This window comes from Diadema antillarum, unplaced genomic scaffold (assembly GCF_040938485.1).
Source record: "Diadema antillarum isolate AM-2024a unplaced genomic scaffold, OU_Dant_1.0 seq00000602_RagTag, whole genome shotgun sequence".
NCBI lineage: Eukaryota > Metazoa > Echinodermata > Echinoidea > Diadematoida > Diadematidae > Diadema > Diadema antillarum.
This window is the reverse complement of record NW_027271530.1, coordinates 545742-562939: the sequence shown is the minus strand read 5'-3', so window position 1 is coordinate 562939 and position 17198 is coordinate 545742. Positions and strand designations below refer to the sequence as shown.

The following is a 17198-nucleotide window of genomic DNA, read 5'->3' as shown; positions in this document are numbered from 1 at the left end:
GTGGGGGGGGGGGGGGAGAGAAGGAACCCTTTGTTAACTGAAATCATCTAGATATTTCCTCCCACCCAAGGAGCATGTGCATTTCTTTGAATTGAAGTAACAGACCTGGTGCACTCTTTATAATACTTGAAACAGTTTAACATTTGTCAATCTAAAGTGTATTAAATAGAAATGACTCAACGGAAAGAGTATGGAAGGTGTTAGGCCCATCCCCCTCTTACGCGAGGGAGATTTTGTATTTTCAGAATTGAAATTCAGCCATCATTGGGTGCAATATTTACACAGTTTTCTATCAAAAGAGTAAATACATTTCCACATCTCGGGAGTTACGAGGAGGAGCAAAATGATATGTTTGTCCCCGATACTTTTATGGGGGAGCCACCCCACCCCCTCACCCTCACCCTCCATCGACGCCTCTGCATATGAGGGAGCTTTTGTAAGTGAAAGATCTGTTGCACACTCTGTGATAAAAACAATACGTCAAACTCAAAATTGTACAGACTTTATCGAAAGGGACCCAGTAGCGGAGCTTTTGCATATCTATGATTGCAATTTAACGATCCACTGCATAGTTCTGGCGGTATTTCGACAATTTTCCATTAACAGAGTTCGAGATTTGTCCTCAGATTTGTCCTAATTTGGGCGAAATCCCTAGTCTCCTGGCCACCTCTTTATCCGGAACCCCATCTTCAAGGAGAGCTGTAGTTCTGCCTCTTTGAACAATTTGCAGACGCGGCATAGTGCAAAATGTCCATAAGCACATTAATGTGATGAACAAGAATTGGAATTAAGAAGCACGAGGCTTCGACCAACATTTTCATACTGAAAAGGCCTATTGTTTAAAAAGTATGCATAAAATCTGTTTGATAGGGAAGCACACTGTACTTGAACAAATCTTGAGAATTACATAACAATTAAAAAAAAAAGTTGTTTGCTAACTTACATGGGAAAGTACACAATATGCATCATAAACCTCAAGTGCAACTTTTTTCCCCCATACATTTTTACATAAAATGCCCTTTTTTTCACATCAATAATGATATATGGTGGCAATAATATGTCATTCATATTATGAGCAATGAAATAACCTACCCATTCCCGTTTGAATTATGAAATTGCTAAAATATTTGTTGAAATATTCATTAAACATGTTAGGGGGAAATCACTTTTTTGTTAAGTGTATATTCAGTTCTAATGAAAAGGAAAACGACGCTTTAATCTGTGTTGCGTTTCTGCGTGTTAAAGAAATAATCATTCATACGAAAGTTAACATACAAAATCCCAACGTTTAACTCTATGAGGATATATATCAATGTTATGCAGATGACAGATACATTTTGAGGGGTACTCTCAGCTAGTGCAGTTTAAAGTGGCAGTCACTGTAGCATTTGTTTGTGTCAATGTTATCAAAAGGGATGTTTAGAATAAAGACAAAGATTGTGATTGAATATTTTGAGTTTTTACTATGCTGACTTCAAAATTATAGAATAGTCCTTGGGGTGTTAAAAAAATGACAATTGAATGCCTATCAATACAAAAAGAATGACTTACTGAACACAACTTAATAATTTAATTCAATGCCCTGTGCTGGACCCAGAGGGATCGTCAATCATTTTTTTTTTCGTTAAGACCTTCAAAAAATGATAAAATGAACATAATCAAATTGTGGAAGGCGGGGGGGGGGGGGGGGGGGGGGGGTTGTGCGCCCCCTGGATCCGCCCCTGATGTTGATGCATAAGCAGCCGAAAGAAAGTCTCATAGTGATTATGTACTCGCATTTATTGCCTCATAAAATCCACAGAAAAAAAAGACGACTGCTCACATCACAATTAAAACAACAAATGAATCTAACAGAAATTCACTTTTTTTTTTTATTTCCACATGTTATTCCAGAACGTTCGAAATATACTTTCTTAAACAAAGCATCGAAAATTTGATGATTCAAGGAGGATTTAGCACATGACTATACTTAGAGAAAATGGACCAAAAAAAAAACAACAGTTGACAAAAAAGAATGGACATTGTTTCTACTGCCAGTGTGGCGTGTAGTACCATTAGTTATGTCACTAATGATGTACATGTATCGCCAAAAAGTCGCCAGACAGGAATGTTTAGGTAAGACCATATTCTCAAACAGCAGACCTTAAGCTTTAAAATGATGTATAACTCAAATCAAATGGACTCTCCTAACCTATCTAAATATTGGAAAGAAAGCACAAACTCAGAAAAAGTGTGAACTGAGAAAAGATGCTCCGAAGTACAGTGTCTATTCAAGCGCTTAACCCGTTCCGTACTGAATTCTGAAATCCCCAAAAACTTAATACACAGGCTACCAGATTCCCGTATGGAACGGGTTAATCTTTACCAAACCGTGCTGGCTGTGCGATGAATGGGACAAAACACAGGAAGTAAACCGCCAGAGTAACAACAATGAAGGAATTATCAGATTAAACTGAAATTGAGCATGCCTCATTAACACATTCTGCCCATAATTAATGCCAACTTTCAAAGCAGTAGCACTATTCTTTCAAAAGATATTAGAGTTGAAAGTGAAGAAGGTGGACAAGGTTTTTCAGAAATGAAAAAGGGATTCTAAAGACACACCTAATCACACTATTCTACCAAAAATGTTCGAGATAAACTGCTAAAAAACACACTTTCCTGCCCGTTTTATGATACCAAATTTTAGCATAATGTAAAAGAAGACCCGCTCTTTCAGAAAATATGAAAAAGTCAAGTTCGGCTAGGTTGACCCATTTTACTTATTTTCAGTCCTCACGCAAAATCAGTGTGTGCGACTTTATGTTCGTTTTGAAGTGCTTACGATAGCATTGTTCTGGAATAATTCTGTTTAAGCATACCCATATTCAGTGACGCTAATTCATAGTCGGCGAAAAGAGATCATCTGATAAAGTCATTAGGCCACATGTCAAGAGCAAGCCACCGTGATCATAACAGCGTTGTTGGATTATGCCAATACGAGTTAAGATTATATTAAAAGAAACTAAACACCCATCAGTATTTCATGGCTGGAATTATCATGAAACTACGATCAACATCTCGTGTCATACGGTATTGACAGCAATAAAAACATAACAAAGAAGTGTTTGAGCTCGAATATCAAGTTTTAGCAGTTGTAACAACAGCTGACCACGCTGGTCATGAACATGTCTTTATAAACCGTTTAATGTCATACAAATCATAATGATTTAATTAAACAGTAGTGAGCGGTTGCAACGACACGGTCGTTTTAACGGTATAAGATTTCATTCTCTTCAAGCCTTGTATTTCTAGAACTGATCCTGGTCATCATGTTATAATGGTAGAGCAGTCTCCTATGTAGCAAACCTCTCATCGCCTTTTCTTTTCCTTATACAATTTGAAGACGTTAATGTTTTCTTTAGTATATAGTATCGACAAAATCTTACTTGTGAAATGATATACATTTAGCAAGGGTATGTGGGAGAACATACAATTGATCCAGTCCAAGTGCCCGTTTTTTGTTTTTTTTTTCATTTGTTTGTTTCTGTGTAAATCCCCTATCCGCCGAATTTTCCCGAATTCAACCAAGGCGCGTTAGTAACCGTATACATTGTATGAATTTTATCATTGCTTTTATTGCATTCCCCATTTAGGAATAAGCAAACGTCTTACATTTTGTCTTGCCCTTTTTTTTCACATTTCCACCACGAACACATACTATGATATAGAAAAAAGTTGTAAGTTTCTTTGAATTATACAGAAATGAGTCATCCATGACATTTTTATTTGATTGTTGAATCTCCGAGAATGACGATTGCTGAAGAAGGACAGAGGTGTATAGATGTAAATACAACAAAATAGGTTGATGTTAGGAGGGTTAAATCAGGGGTACACACAAAACGTCAATCCCATTTTCTTTTCAAAGGCTGTTCTTGTTTGTTTGTTTGTTTTTTTTTTGCAATTGCAATCTTTATCAGTTTTTATTTGATAGTACAGAAAGAACTAAAGAGGAAAAAAAGAACAAATCATGACAAGCAAACGAACACGTGATATTTCGATGGAAGACTACCATTCTAATGTAGTTTTTAGATTTGATGGGTTAACTTATCTGACTTATTATAACCAACCAAAAAAAAAATATAGAACCGCCTCCAAACTTGAACAAGAGTGCATGGGAGTTTAAACGCCGTGTCGCTGAGGCTTGGGCGATTTATCCATTATCCATTATCCATCCTTATTATTCGCATAAAGAGCTCTTCTTGAGTCACTACAAATGTTGCTAAAATGCCACTAGCGGTCACCATACAAACCTTGCCACTTCGACTGAATGCAAATGTTGCACAACCAATCACAACAAATCACTACAATATTATGGAACTGCATACGACCAAGGTTGTCATTATTTTGTTGTGTGGGGAATACGGAGATGACCTTCGAATGCTCGCAACCTTTAGAGAGTTGAAATGGTTCAAGATGTTTTCCGCGGGATCTGCATCCGTAGTTGAGTACCGAATAGATAATATCATACATTGATATTAAATATAAATGTTCCTATTTTGGGCCGACACCAACTTTGCCCCTTCCTTGTGGATGGGGTAAACAGCCTCCGAAGACAGGCACAGACGACAAAGAACCAGAGGGCAAATACAGAGGCGAGTGATTGGGCACGGACGTCATATTGTCACTTGGCCAAAAGCAAACTGGTTCTTTCTTAAAATCGTTAAAATTACCCAATCCATAATTTCAATAAGTTCGTGTTTGTTGTCGTTTTCCCTATTGTTACAATGACAGTGATTTTTATTTTACATTCATCAAGTCACCTTGCAGTCATTTTTTTTTAACAACTGATATAGACAACCGAAGCAATATAAACAGAAAGAATGTCTGAACACGTATTCTCTAACATACATTGTAAACATTATTATCATTATTCGTGTCAATCAAAGTGGCAAAATAACAACATACTGTTGTAAGAACCCATAGTCAGTCTGAATGCTATAATAATCAAGTTCTGGAACTAGAGTCAAGACGTCTTACCTGGCAGTTTGAAGCCTTTGTACCCATGATCATATAGAAGTCGGTGTGTAATCGTGGGATTTCCAGTGTAACTTTGCGCAGTACAGAGCTGGAACACATACCCTCCGCCAAGTACCGTGACACAGTTTTTCCGCAACTCACATCATCAATAAGCAACGTTTCCTGAAGGGAACGATTGACGAATGGTAGTAAAAATGAAAAAAAACACAAAACAACAACAACCAAAGAATATGCATATTTCAGGGGTGGGCAATGGGGAGGAAAAATAAAGACCAAACAAACATACAGCATAGAGGGGTGTAACGGACCTGCCTATACAGCACCATACCGCCTAATAAACCCATCGTAAATACTATCCCTGCTGGAAAAAGCACAGTTTCCGACACTCTGAAATGTATGAAACACAGTGTGAAATATCTTTACACTGTAGATTCGGGCCCTTTTATATGGTGAGCAGATATTCGCGAATCAGCAATTCACATTATACAACAAAACAATGCTATGTGAAACACATACACACACACACACACACACACACACACACACACACACACAAACATACAGCAAGGAGTGGAAAATAATTTCCACACTGTCAATTCCGAGCGTTTCATATTGGTCAAATATGCGAAAAAAAGTGTGAATACACTGCGGGAAACTGCGTTCTATCGAGCAAAGGATAGCTATAGTCAGTATGGTAACTCGGGTTGGTAAACAGTGCCTCAGTGTAATTATGATCACACTGACATGATCACGACCGCACCATTTTTGCAACTGTGGATTCTTACACATCTGCCTGATTTTACTCAAGTGTAAAACATGCATGCTCTTCTCTTCCACAAAATTATAGCTTGACACAACAGAAAGAAATGTTTCTTAGAGCCTCGTATACGCGCATTAGTTTTGAAAGAATATAAGAATAACGTTTTGTGCTTAAAAAAACAAACAAACTAGCAAACAAGCAAACAAACAAACAGCAATTTCGATTAACGTTTCACACACACACACACACACACACACACACACAAAAAAAAACGTGACGTATCTGCATGATGATAGGATATCGGTATAAACAACTCAAAACATATAATGATTTCGACAGATAAAAATATTAGAATTTTAGCTTCTTCAAAACTCTAACTTGCTTTTTCCCCGTAATCCGTGCAAGAAACAATTACGACATATGTAAAAATAAACGGGAATGACAATATTATGTTATCTAGGCATTCCCTTGACACACACATACACACAGGCATGCAATCAAACAATGGAATACAATTTAACAATATTGCAGTATAGTTTAGAAATTGAAATCAAAGGCATATCACTCACGGCTTGATGACAATTTCCCATGAACACAACGCTAGCCTTTGTATGTTGTGACATATAAGACGATAGCCTGTAATTTTCCCATCGTTTTCCCACTGCTCTGGCGGCCTCCTCAGTATGGCATTCAAATGCAACATCGAGGCAGAAATACTGGTCACCTCTCTCAATCAAGCTTTCAATGATATCGAGGCCAAGTTCTTTCTCGGAAGCCGATGCAAAGTAGAGTAGGTATCGGAACTCTTCACATTGACAGAGAAGCTTTCTTTTCACTTTGTTGTACCTTGGGCGATCATTGGCGAATAAAGTACCAATACGCTTACCAGCTATATATTCTTGGAATAGTTTATGAGGAAAGGAAACTGTCGACACAATGATGGAGGATGGAACATTGGCATCGCGTCGAAGCTTCCGGTCGATATCTGTTTCTATTGTAAGAACTCCCACTTTACAGCATGTTTCCATGGCAACATGACACATTTCAAATTGTTTTTCAGGAAATGAAAGCTTCCTTTCTAATAAACCATCCAGTGCTGTCTCACTAATGGCTTGAATTGCTGTACTAGCTTCTGCTATATCTTCAGGGATGTTTTGAGTCTGTAGATTTTCACAGAATTTTGATGCGTAATGTTCTTTCAAAAAAGTTATCATTTCCCCAAAAATCTCGGAAAAAGTCTGCAATTTTTGCAATCCCTTTCGTCTCTCTTCACTGAAGTCATTCCACATGAGGCAAAGCATTGCACAGTAGATAGGAAACGGGGCCATGTTACATCGGATGACATCATTTTCGTCCATGAAATTTAGCAAACTTTCTGCAAGAGCGTCCCTGTCTCTTATTCGAAAGTACCGTCTGATGTAGGTACTTAGATTTTCCTTGTTAAATCCTTCAACGCTAATAAAAGTGTAAGCTACGGCAAGACTCTTGTATAATTTAAATTCATCTGTTCTCCATGGCCTTGACGTCACAATAACCTTGCAAGACTCATACTGCTCTAATCCTAGGATGCGAATGACCTCACTGCCGCTATGTCCCTTTATTTTTTCCTTGAACTCGTCAAAACCATCAAACACTAGAAGAACTTTATTTAGATTTGTTGAAATGTAGTCGTTTATCTGGGCTGGTGTTGCTTCATTTGAGTCAGAGAGATATCTCTCTACAATGCCACCAATAGTTTTGTCAACAGTAACATCTCGAAGAGGAATTACGATAACCATGTCCAGGTCCTGAAGAATCCTCTCCTGGCACCAGTCCCAGGCTATCTTAGCACAAAGTGTTGTTTTACCGACGCCTCCCTCACCCTGGATCAAAAGGCGCTTTGACAGATTCCCAATTTCATCATTGGTCAAAAGATCTTCGTACGTTATTGGTGTTCTACGCATGCTACTTTTATCGATTAGACTCAAATTCGTGTAAATCTCATCCAAGTTAACACGTTCCATGAAGTTGAGTGGATCCACCGTGACCTTGCGTCGTGTCTTTCGGTAATACACCTTCAAGTCATTTTTGCATTGTTGTACTTGTTCATCTGTGAGCGAATTGTCGGGTAATGACTCTATAAAGAGAAGCAAACGGACAAAGAAAAAATATACCCACGTGCATATATATATATATATATATATATATATATATGATACAGACATGAATAGTTACACAGATGTATAAACTGATAGACATCACATTATACGTGAAATTGGTATAATCAATCATTATGACACAAAATATTACACAATCATTTGCGCATAACACTTATAACACTGTTTCTTTGAAATTGTCCTGGAAAAAATACGTTCTGTAGGTCAGTTGTACATTTTAGTTAACTAGTTTAGTAGAGTGCTCAAAAACATTTATATATTACATGTGTATCTCTACCTATATAAATTTTATTCAAGTTAGTGAATCATTTTCTATACACACTGGATAAATGATTTTTTTCTTTTTCAAGAGGATTTTCACGGGATATTTCCGCGTGCTTAAAGGGTGTGTACAGTTCTGGTCGAGGTGAGGATTTAGCTTTTAACATTTTGCAAGATATTCAGAAACCACTCTATGAGATGTCAAAGAGCATACAATTCTAAGGAGTATCAAAAGTTTATTTGATGAAAATCGGTTTTGAAGTGGCCGAGATATCCAAAAACAAGGTGAAACAAAGAGATCCTAATAAAGATGGGGCATGTAGTCTTTTATCATTACCATTTTTTTGATATCTCAGCCATTTGAAAACCAATTTTCATCAAATAAACGCTGAATCCCTCTTAAAACTACATGCTCTTTCATATTTCATAAGATGTTTCTCATTACCTCACTAAGGAATGTAAAAACCATGAATCCTCACCTCAACCAGTACTGTACAGCCCCTTTGATTGTTATATTTAGACATATTCATGATTACCCCTGCTTTCATAATCATTTAGTCGGTTTCGCTTTATTGTTTGTTTGTTTGCCAAATGACTTAAAATGTAACTAATTGATTTATAGGTGAGACTTGCAGGATAAGATAATAAATATTCACACAAGTAACATAATTATTAAGAAAATTTCATGTAGTGCTCGTGAAATATCATTTCCATTCGAAATCGATCATATGATGCAGCAACCAATAATTCAGGAACTGATGGACTCTGTATAATTCTCCTCTCTTTTTTTTTCGTTTTGAATAATTATTCTTTGTAATAATGTAACAGAGAGTCGTACCCATAAACATTGATTCCACGTCAGGCCGCTGGGTTTTGAACAGTCTCCAACAGGGATATAAGCCACATTCTGTGAAATATGAAAACATGAGCGGAGACATGACTATGAAACGCACAGGCATATGATTATGTAAAAGTATCTTTATGAATGATGTGGACTGTAACTTCATCAAAATAATGGTTTGGTCAAGTGTTGCCTCTATATGAAATACACATGAACATGACAGCATCTGTTCAGTATTCCATACTTCATGCCCTAATGAAAACAATAATCCTGATTTATTATTCATACAATGTACCTTGTCTCCAATCTCTAGGGGGTAAATTATGAAAATGTTATAGAACAGGGGCGGAACCAGGAATTTCGTAAATTGGAGGCGCCTTTACAAAATTAAAGGGGGCACCCCCCCCCCCCCATATTTTTCTTTCGATTTCTTTTGATTTGATAAAAAAAAGAAAAACAAAAAATAAAGGGGGCGGGCGCCCGGTGCGGTCCCGCCTGGATCCGCCACTGTAGAATCCTGGTTGTTTCGCATTACTTCTGCAACATGCAATAACGTGAAGGAAAAACGGAATCACACTCTTTATTGTTTGCTTAGTTTGATGGGTCTTCGGTGAATCAAACAGTAATTTGAATTGTTTTGACAAGTGTAACTCATAAAAAAAACCCCAAAGAATCCTACCTTTTCGTACGAGGTACGTATCGTGCCGTTGCAAAAATATTCCGACAAGCAGAACTAGGATGACAACAGCAAGAACCACGAAGGTTAGTCCAAAGGCAAGTCCGAAATTATTGCTTTTTCCTGAAATTTGAGGAAGAAAAAAAATCGAAACACTTCATTGTAAATTAGTGTGTTAAGAGTCGTTGAATGTTGTGAATACAGATTCTACTAATATCACATCGTGTATTTCTGTACAGTCTCAAAGAAGTAGTTGGTACAAAATATCAATTTTAGCATAATTGTATTTGGTAGGCCTAGAGAAAGAAGTCGTGAGATCGTAAAATGTGCTTCTCTTAATCTGTACTAGAAAAAGGATTTGATTTGGCTTTGTCATTTTTGTCATACATACAGTTATTGGTTGTTCATTGCTATTATGTTAGCCCTATATCATTACTTTTCATCATTACTTTAAGGTAATTTTCCATGCACATGTTCTTCGAAAACATAATGGTCAACGTTTCACGAAACCTGATATGGGCAGAATATAGATTCCTGTTATCGACGTTCCGTTCAGTGGGTCACCAATAGCTATGCATATGAAGGTTTGTTCTTCTTGATGGGTCGATGAAACACTGATTGTCTCGAGCCTCTCGTAGGTGTCATCAGATAGTGTTCTTTGTTGTGAAATCGTGGAATTCAGTCTCGCTCCCGATTCTTCAGTCCAAAACATCGAAATGTTAGGCTTGAATCCACTGACGACACAGGTAAGATTAAAGGAGCTAGTGTCGGAAGGAGTTTGATAAGTACACTGGCTTTGACTTGTCAGGCTCTCATCGACGCATTCCTCGATTACATGTCTTGATGCCATCGCTAGAAAAACAATACAGTGTATATAATTATTGAAACATTTACAAATTTGCATTACCACCATATTTCGTTAAACTATTTTGAACCTTCACAAGCTCGGCCATGTGACAATCTGTGTTCAATGTTTTATTTTCATTTTTATCATTATCATCATTCTTATTATTATTATTATTGTTATTATTATTATTATTATCATTATTATCATTATTACTGTCACAGGGAACTTTCCTCTTAATGTGGGGAACGAAAGTCCTCCCTGCGACTGGGATCTGTTCCATATAGTCAAAGGCTGACCTTCTCAAAATGCAGCAGATTGTTAGCAGACCATTTATTCAATCAACTATTTCGACTTTCGAGATGCTAAAGATGGGCGTGTGTTGTGACAAGGATTGTCGCCCCGACAAGGATTGTCGTCCCCGGCTCGGGGCGACAATCCTAGACGGAGTTGGCGTCAAGGATTGTCGCCCCGTCAAAGATTGTCGTCTGGCGACAATCTGTGACGCTTGTGCAGTTCCCCAATTTTTGACCTCGATAGCGACAATCTATGATGGAAAAAAAAAAATTGCGACAAAGATTGTCGCCCCGTCAAAGATTGTCGCCCCCTGCTCGGGGTGGTTGCTCCGGTGTTATGCTTTGGTGGGATGGGTATGACTGGTAAGTTATCATGGGCGTCACCAGGGGGGGTGCGTTGGGTGCGAACGCACCCCCCTTCAGATCCTAAAAAAAAAAAAAAAAAAAAAAAAAAAAAAAAACAGTCTGCGAGTGACCTCAACGCCGGACGCTAAATAATTATTCTTTTCTATTTTTTTTTATATTTTGCACCAGGGACACAAACACACACACACACACACACAAGAAAATCGTCGGCAAAAACAATTCGCACCCCTGGTTCTGGCAGCACTGATTTTATACATATCTATTAGTATTCTACAGTGTTTAAGTCGACCGTACTGTACATCGGTACGATACGGACCACTTCACGTTTGCATGTACGTGTGCTACTTACAAGTATGTAGGGTCTATGTACGTTGCTCCTGACCAATCCATATTGCCAGCCCAAGAGCGAACCTTAGCCTCATTTAAAAAAAAAGAAAAAAAATGGAGGGGCAAGCATATTTTAGTTCCCCCCCCCCATAATTAATAATTCCCGAAATGAGAAGATTTTCTTGCTTTTGAAAGAACACAAAAATGTTGCCCTCATAAAAATATTGGAAGGCAAGCGCACCATTTGCTCCACCCCACATAATCATAATTCCCGCGATGAAAGGATTTTCTTACTTTTTTGTTAGAATTCAAGAAATCTGTCCAATTATTTCACCCAAAAGCAGTGGCGTAACTACGGGGGGGGGGGGGGTGCGCCCCACTCCCAATCCGCTGGTAAAAAAAAAAAAAAAAAAAAAAAAAAAGATTTACCGAAATAGTAGTTCAAGTGTTAGTAAACTGCTTTTGAATGAAAGGGTGATCCAGAAATAAGATATTTTTCTATGATTTCTTTTAACCATGATTAAATAGGTATATAGTGTGAAACATTGTTCAAAAAGCCCGGACCCGACAAAAGATTGTGATTCCTGGATGGCATTCTGCATATACAAGCAGGATGTGCACAGTGTACATCCGAACGAAGAGTCGCTACAATGTTGCGCAATGTGATGTAGAGTGTACACCTTTGTACCTTACGCTTCGTTATATCAAAGCTAGATCATTGCATTTTGCAGTGTTTCTTTACATACTAGTCTATATAAAGATGTCTTGCATTGCCAATAAAAAGACTTGACCTGGGCTAATTCCTAACTTTTCCATGTATATGATACACACACACAAACAAACACGCACAATTAGTTTAGGGGATGCTCTAAAGTGCAGATTTTGGACATCCTTTCCCCGCTTGGTCACTTCGACGCCACCTCGCTGGTCATACCTCCCCCAGTCATGAACATAAACCCACACCCTGGACTACCAGTGGCGGATCCAGGGGGAGGGGCGCACCGGGCGCCCCCCCCCCCCCCCCATTTGATTTCCAAAGCGAAAAAAAAATAATAAAATAGCTGCAAACGGCAGTTTTGGGACAGTAAAATGTCAATTTTTTTCAAGCTCGCTCACTCCTCTCGCTCGCATTTATTCGTAATGCCATTCTCCTGAAGTTGCTGCCAGTAATTGCCGGCAGTTGCGCTTGGTGCGCCCCCCTTAATTTCCAAAGCGAAAAAATATAGCTATACAAACGGCAGTTTGGGGACTGTAAAATGTCAAAATTTTCAAGCTCGCTCGCTCCGTTCGCTCGCATTTAATCTTTATGCCATTCTTCTGATGTTGCTGCCAGTAATTGCCTGCAGTTGCGCCCGGTGCGCCCCCCTAAATTTCCAAAGCGAAAAAATATGGCTAAGAACGGCAGTTTTTTGACTGTAAAATGTAAAATTTTCAAGCTCGCTCTCTTCGCTCGCTCGCATTAGTCGTTATGCAATTCACCTGATGTTGCTGCCAGTAATTGCCAGCAGTTCCTTCCGGTGCCCCTCCCCCTTAATTTCCAAAGCGAAAAAATGTGGCTAAGAACGGCAGTTTTTGGACTGCAAAATGTAAAATTTTCAAGCTCGCTCGTTCCGCTCGCTCGAATGCAATCATTATGCTCTCCTGATATTGCTGCCAGTATTTGCCAGCAGTTGCGCCCGATGCGCCCCCTTAGATTCTAAAGCGAAGAAATATAGCTATACAAACGGCAGTTTGTTTGTTTTTTACTGTAAAATGTCAAAATTTTCAAGCTCGCTCGCTCGCTCGCTCGCATTTAATTGTTATGCCATTCACCTGATGTTGCTGCCAGTCATTGCCAGCAGTTGCGCCCGATACGCCCCCCCTCCTTCCTCCTTTATTTCCAAAGCGAAAAAACATGGCTCCAAATGGCAGTTTTTGGACTGTAAAATGTCAAAATTTTCAAGCTCGCTCTCTTCGCTCGCTCGCATTTAATTGTTATGCCATTCACCTGATGTTGCTGCCAGTAAGTGCCAGCAGTTGCGCCCGGTGCGCCCCCTTAATTTCCAAAGCAAAAAAAATATGGCTACAAATGGCAGTTTTTGGACTGTAAAATGTCAAAATTTTCAAGCTCGCTCGCTCGTTCGCTAGAATGTAATCATTATGCTCTCCTGATATTGCTGCCAGTATTTGCCAGCAGTTGCGCCCGATGCGCCCCCTTAGATTCTAAAGCGAAGAAATATAGCTATACAAACGGCAGTTTGTTTGTTTTTTACTGTAAGATGTCAAAATTTTCAAACTCGCTCGCTCGCTCGCTCGCATTTAATTGTTATGCAATTCTCCTGATGTTGCTGCTAGTAAGTACCGGCAAAGCGAAAAAATATGGCACCAAATGGCAGTTGTTGGACTGTAAAATGTCAAAATTTTCAAGCTCGCTCTCTTCGCTTACTCGCATTTATACATATAATTGCTATGCCATTCACCTGATGTTGCTGCCAGTAATTCCCAGCAGTTGGGCCCGGTGTGCCCCCCTTAATTTCCAAAGCAAATAAATATGGCTACAAACGGCAGTTTTTGGACTGTAAAATGTCAAAATTTTCAAGCTCGCTCGCTCGCTCGCTCGCTCGCATTCAATGGTTATGCAATTCTCCTGATGTTGCTACCAGTAGTTACCGGCAGTTGCGCCCGTTGCGCCCCCACCCCTCCTTTATTTCCAAAGCGAAAAAGTATGACTCCAAAGGGCATTTTGGGGACTGTAAGATGTCAAATTTTTCAAGCTCGCTCTCTTCGCTCGCTCGCATTTAATTATTATGCCATTCACCTGATGTTGCTGCCAGTAATTGCCAGCAGTTGCGCCCGGTGCCCCCCTCCCTTAATTTACAAAGCACTAAAATATGGCTATATAACGGCAGTTTTTGGACTGTAAAATGTCAAAATTTTCAAGCTCGCTCGCATTTAATTGTTATGCAATTCTCCTGATGTTGCTACCAGTAATTACCGGCAGTTGCGCCCGTTGCGCCCCCCACCCCTCCTTTATTTCCAAAGCGAAAAAGTATGGCTCCAAATGGCATTTTGGGGACTGTAAAATGTCAAATGTTTCAAGCTCGCTCTCTTCGCTCGCTCGCATTTAATTATTATGCCATTCACCTGATGTTGCTGCCAGTAATTGCCAGGAGTTGCGCCCGGTGCGCCCCCCCCCCCCCCTTAATTTACAAAGCACTAAAATATGGCTATATAAGGGCAGTTTTTGGACTGTAAAATGTCAAAATTTTCAAGCTCGCTCGCTCCCCTCGCTCGCATGTAGTCGTTATGCCATTCTCCTGATATCGCTGCCAGTAATTTGGTCGTTTCACACCGTCATTCCATAATCCATTTACAGGGGGTACAACCCCCCCCCCGGCACTTCCACACGCTCCCCCCACCCTTGCTCGCTCCCTCGCATACTACCCCCCCCCCCCAAAAAAAAAAAGAGAGAAAAAAAAAAGAATGAAATCCTAGCTACGCCGGTGCCCCTTCCCCGCTTGGTTTCCCTCAAAAAACAGTAAAAGTCTAGGGATTGAGAGCTTCCTATATTCCAAATGTCTGTCAAAAAAATCTCGTAAACATTTAGTGTCAAAACGCACCCCCCTTGAAAAAAAGCTGGTGACGCCCCTGGTTATGCGTGTGTGTGTGTGTGTGTGTGTGTGTGTGTGTGTGTGTTGGGAGCTACATGGTATGTGCAATGTATGATTTGTAGGTGCGTACAATAAGTGACCTGTGTATGAGTTTCCGTATAGCTCTGTGTGTGTGTGTGTGTGTGTGTGTGTGTATGTTTGGAGTTTAATAATACAATATGTAGAAACTGTGCATGTGTGGTGATTGTATAGTGGTAATGGTTTGTTTGTCTGTGTGCATACGTGTGCCTGTATGCGTACGTGTGTCTGTTTGTGTTTGTGTTTTTTTTTGTTTGTGCGAACAATTTTTTTTTTTTGAGCAGCAGGCAGTACTGTGGCAATGAAAATGCCTTCAACGTGTATGAGCACGTATTTATAGAGTTCACAGCAGCGCTGATTTCAAAATAGTATGGGTGTGTCAATTTCAGCGGTGAGGCGGGGTGGGAGAGAGAGAGACCAAGAGAAAAGGCATACGAGGGAGGTACCCTCCCTAAATGTTATCTGTATTTGTTCATATTTTCACTGTAGTCATAGTCTTCCATCAGTCTTAATTAAAACTTTCATATCACTATTCTTTGTCATATGCACACCGCCAATACATACGTATTGTAAACAAACACCAACAAACACTCAAATCCTCATAATGCAAATAAACCACCTCAACATTTTTTTTTTTTGCTTTTCATTGATATTAACTGATTTCATAAAATCATTCATAAATCAACCCATTCTGGGTGTAACATGAACAAAGACATTACAACCGCAATTCGAATCACAAACAAATCCATTTGTCAACTTATACTACAAATACTCTAACTTCAAGTTAGATAACTCGATTATAGACCAACCCTATTAACAATTTCTTCACGAGAAAGTTTTGACATGGAGGGCCCTACCAAACCTATATCCCTTGAATATATTAGTTTGGATCATGTAACACCTACTTACTTACAAGGGCGTAAACATTAAACAAAAAACCCCACAAATACATCATACAAATCTGAAATGAAATCAGTCATAAAAACCCCGACCACCCCCCGACCACCACCCCCCCCCCCCCCCACCGAAACAAATCTACATCTATCCTAAATATTAAATCCTATCGAAATATGTACCATTTATAACTATCCTTCTTCAAATCAATCCCCAACCCACCAACCCCCGATTAACCAAAACCTAAATCATCCCACACCCACATTCACCACATACATGCACACACACCACACACCCACACACTTACACACAGAAGGGTGCTGTTCGTTATTCCGAAGGTTCGTTATTCCGAAGCTTCGTTTTTCCCATGGTCCATTTATCCGAAACACACAATTCCCTATGCCTAGAAGTTCGTTAAGCCGAAAATGAAAAAGGGTTCGTTAATCCGAACATTTGTGGCGTTATTCCGAATGTTTGTTGATCCGAAAATGAAATTCGGAATAACGAACCTTCGGAATAACGAACCTTCGGACTAAAGAGCCTTCAGAATAACGAACCTTCGCAAAAACGAAATGTAACCCTCCCCCCCCCCCCACACACACACACAAACCCGAACCGATGCCACCTGCCTTCCTGATGAAACGACTTCCCAATGTTGATACATAAGACATAATGGACCGTATGCATTAAAGCAGCATCCGCCCGCACGCAAGCACCACTCCGAATTCATATAGGCCTACAAATCCGTCAAACAAACTCATCAAAGTCAAAGCTGCTGATAAAATCAAATGACGTTTATGTCAGCAACAGCTTACTAGGTATCCCTCCCCACGCGCTGCCAAAACACATACGCTGACATAATAAACACATTCTTCCATCATATACACTGACACACACACACACAACACACACGCACGCACAAACGGACACTATCATGAGCGCGCGCACATACACACTTCCTTGAAACCTCACCATAGCCCTTTTTACACTTGTGTTTCTTAACCCCGGACTTTCTCTGACCCAGGACTATCGTTAGTCCCGTACCAATTTTTTTTCAGCTTTTTACACTCGCCAATTAGTCCCGTACTAT

General features: G+C 39.5%; 1 long non-coding RNA gene across 1 annotated transcript; it reads right to left on the bottom strand.

The window, feature by feature from the left end:
• Positions 1–9034: 9034 nt before the first annotated feature.
• LOC139735842 (uncharacterized) lies at positions 9035–10696 on the bottom strand. The gene is made up of 3 exons (XR_011711230.1): positions 10224–10696; positions 9717–9836; positions 9035–9103 (listed from the first exon to the last, which is right to left on the bottom strand). It is a non-coding gene; the product is annotated as an uncharacterized lncRNA (long non-coding RNA).
• Positions 10697–17198: the final 6502 nt, after the last annotated feature.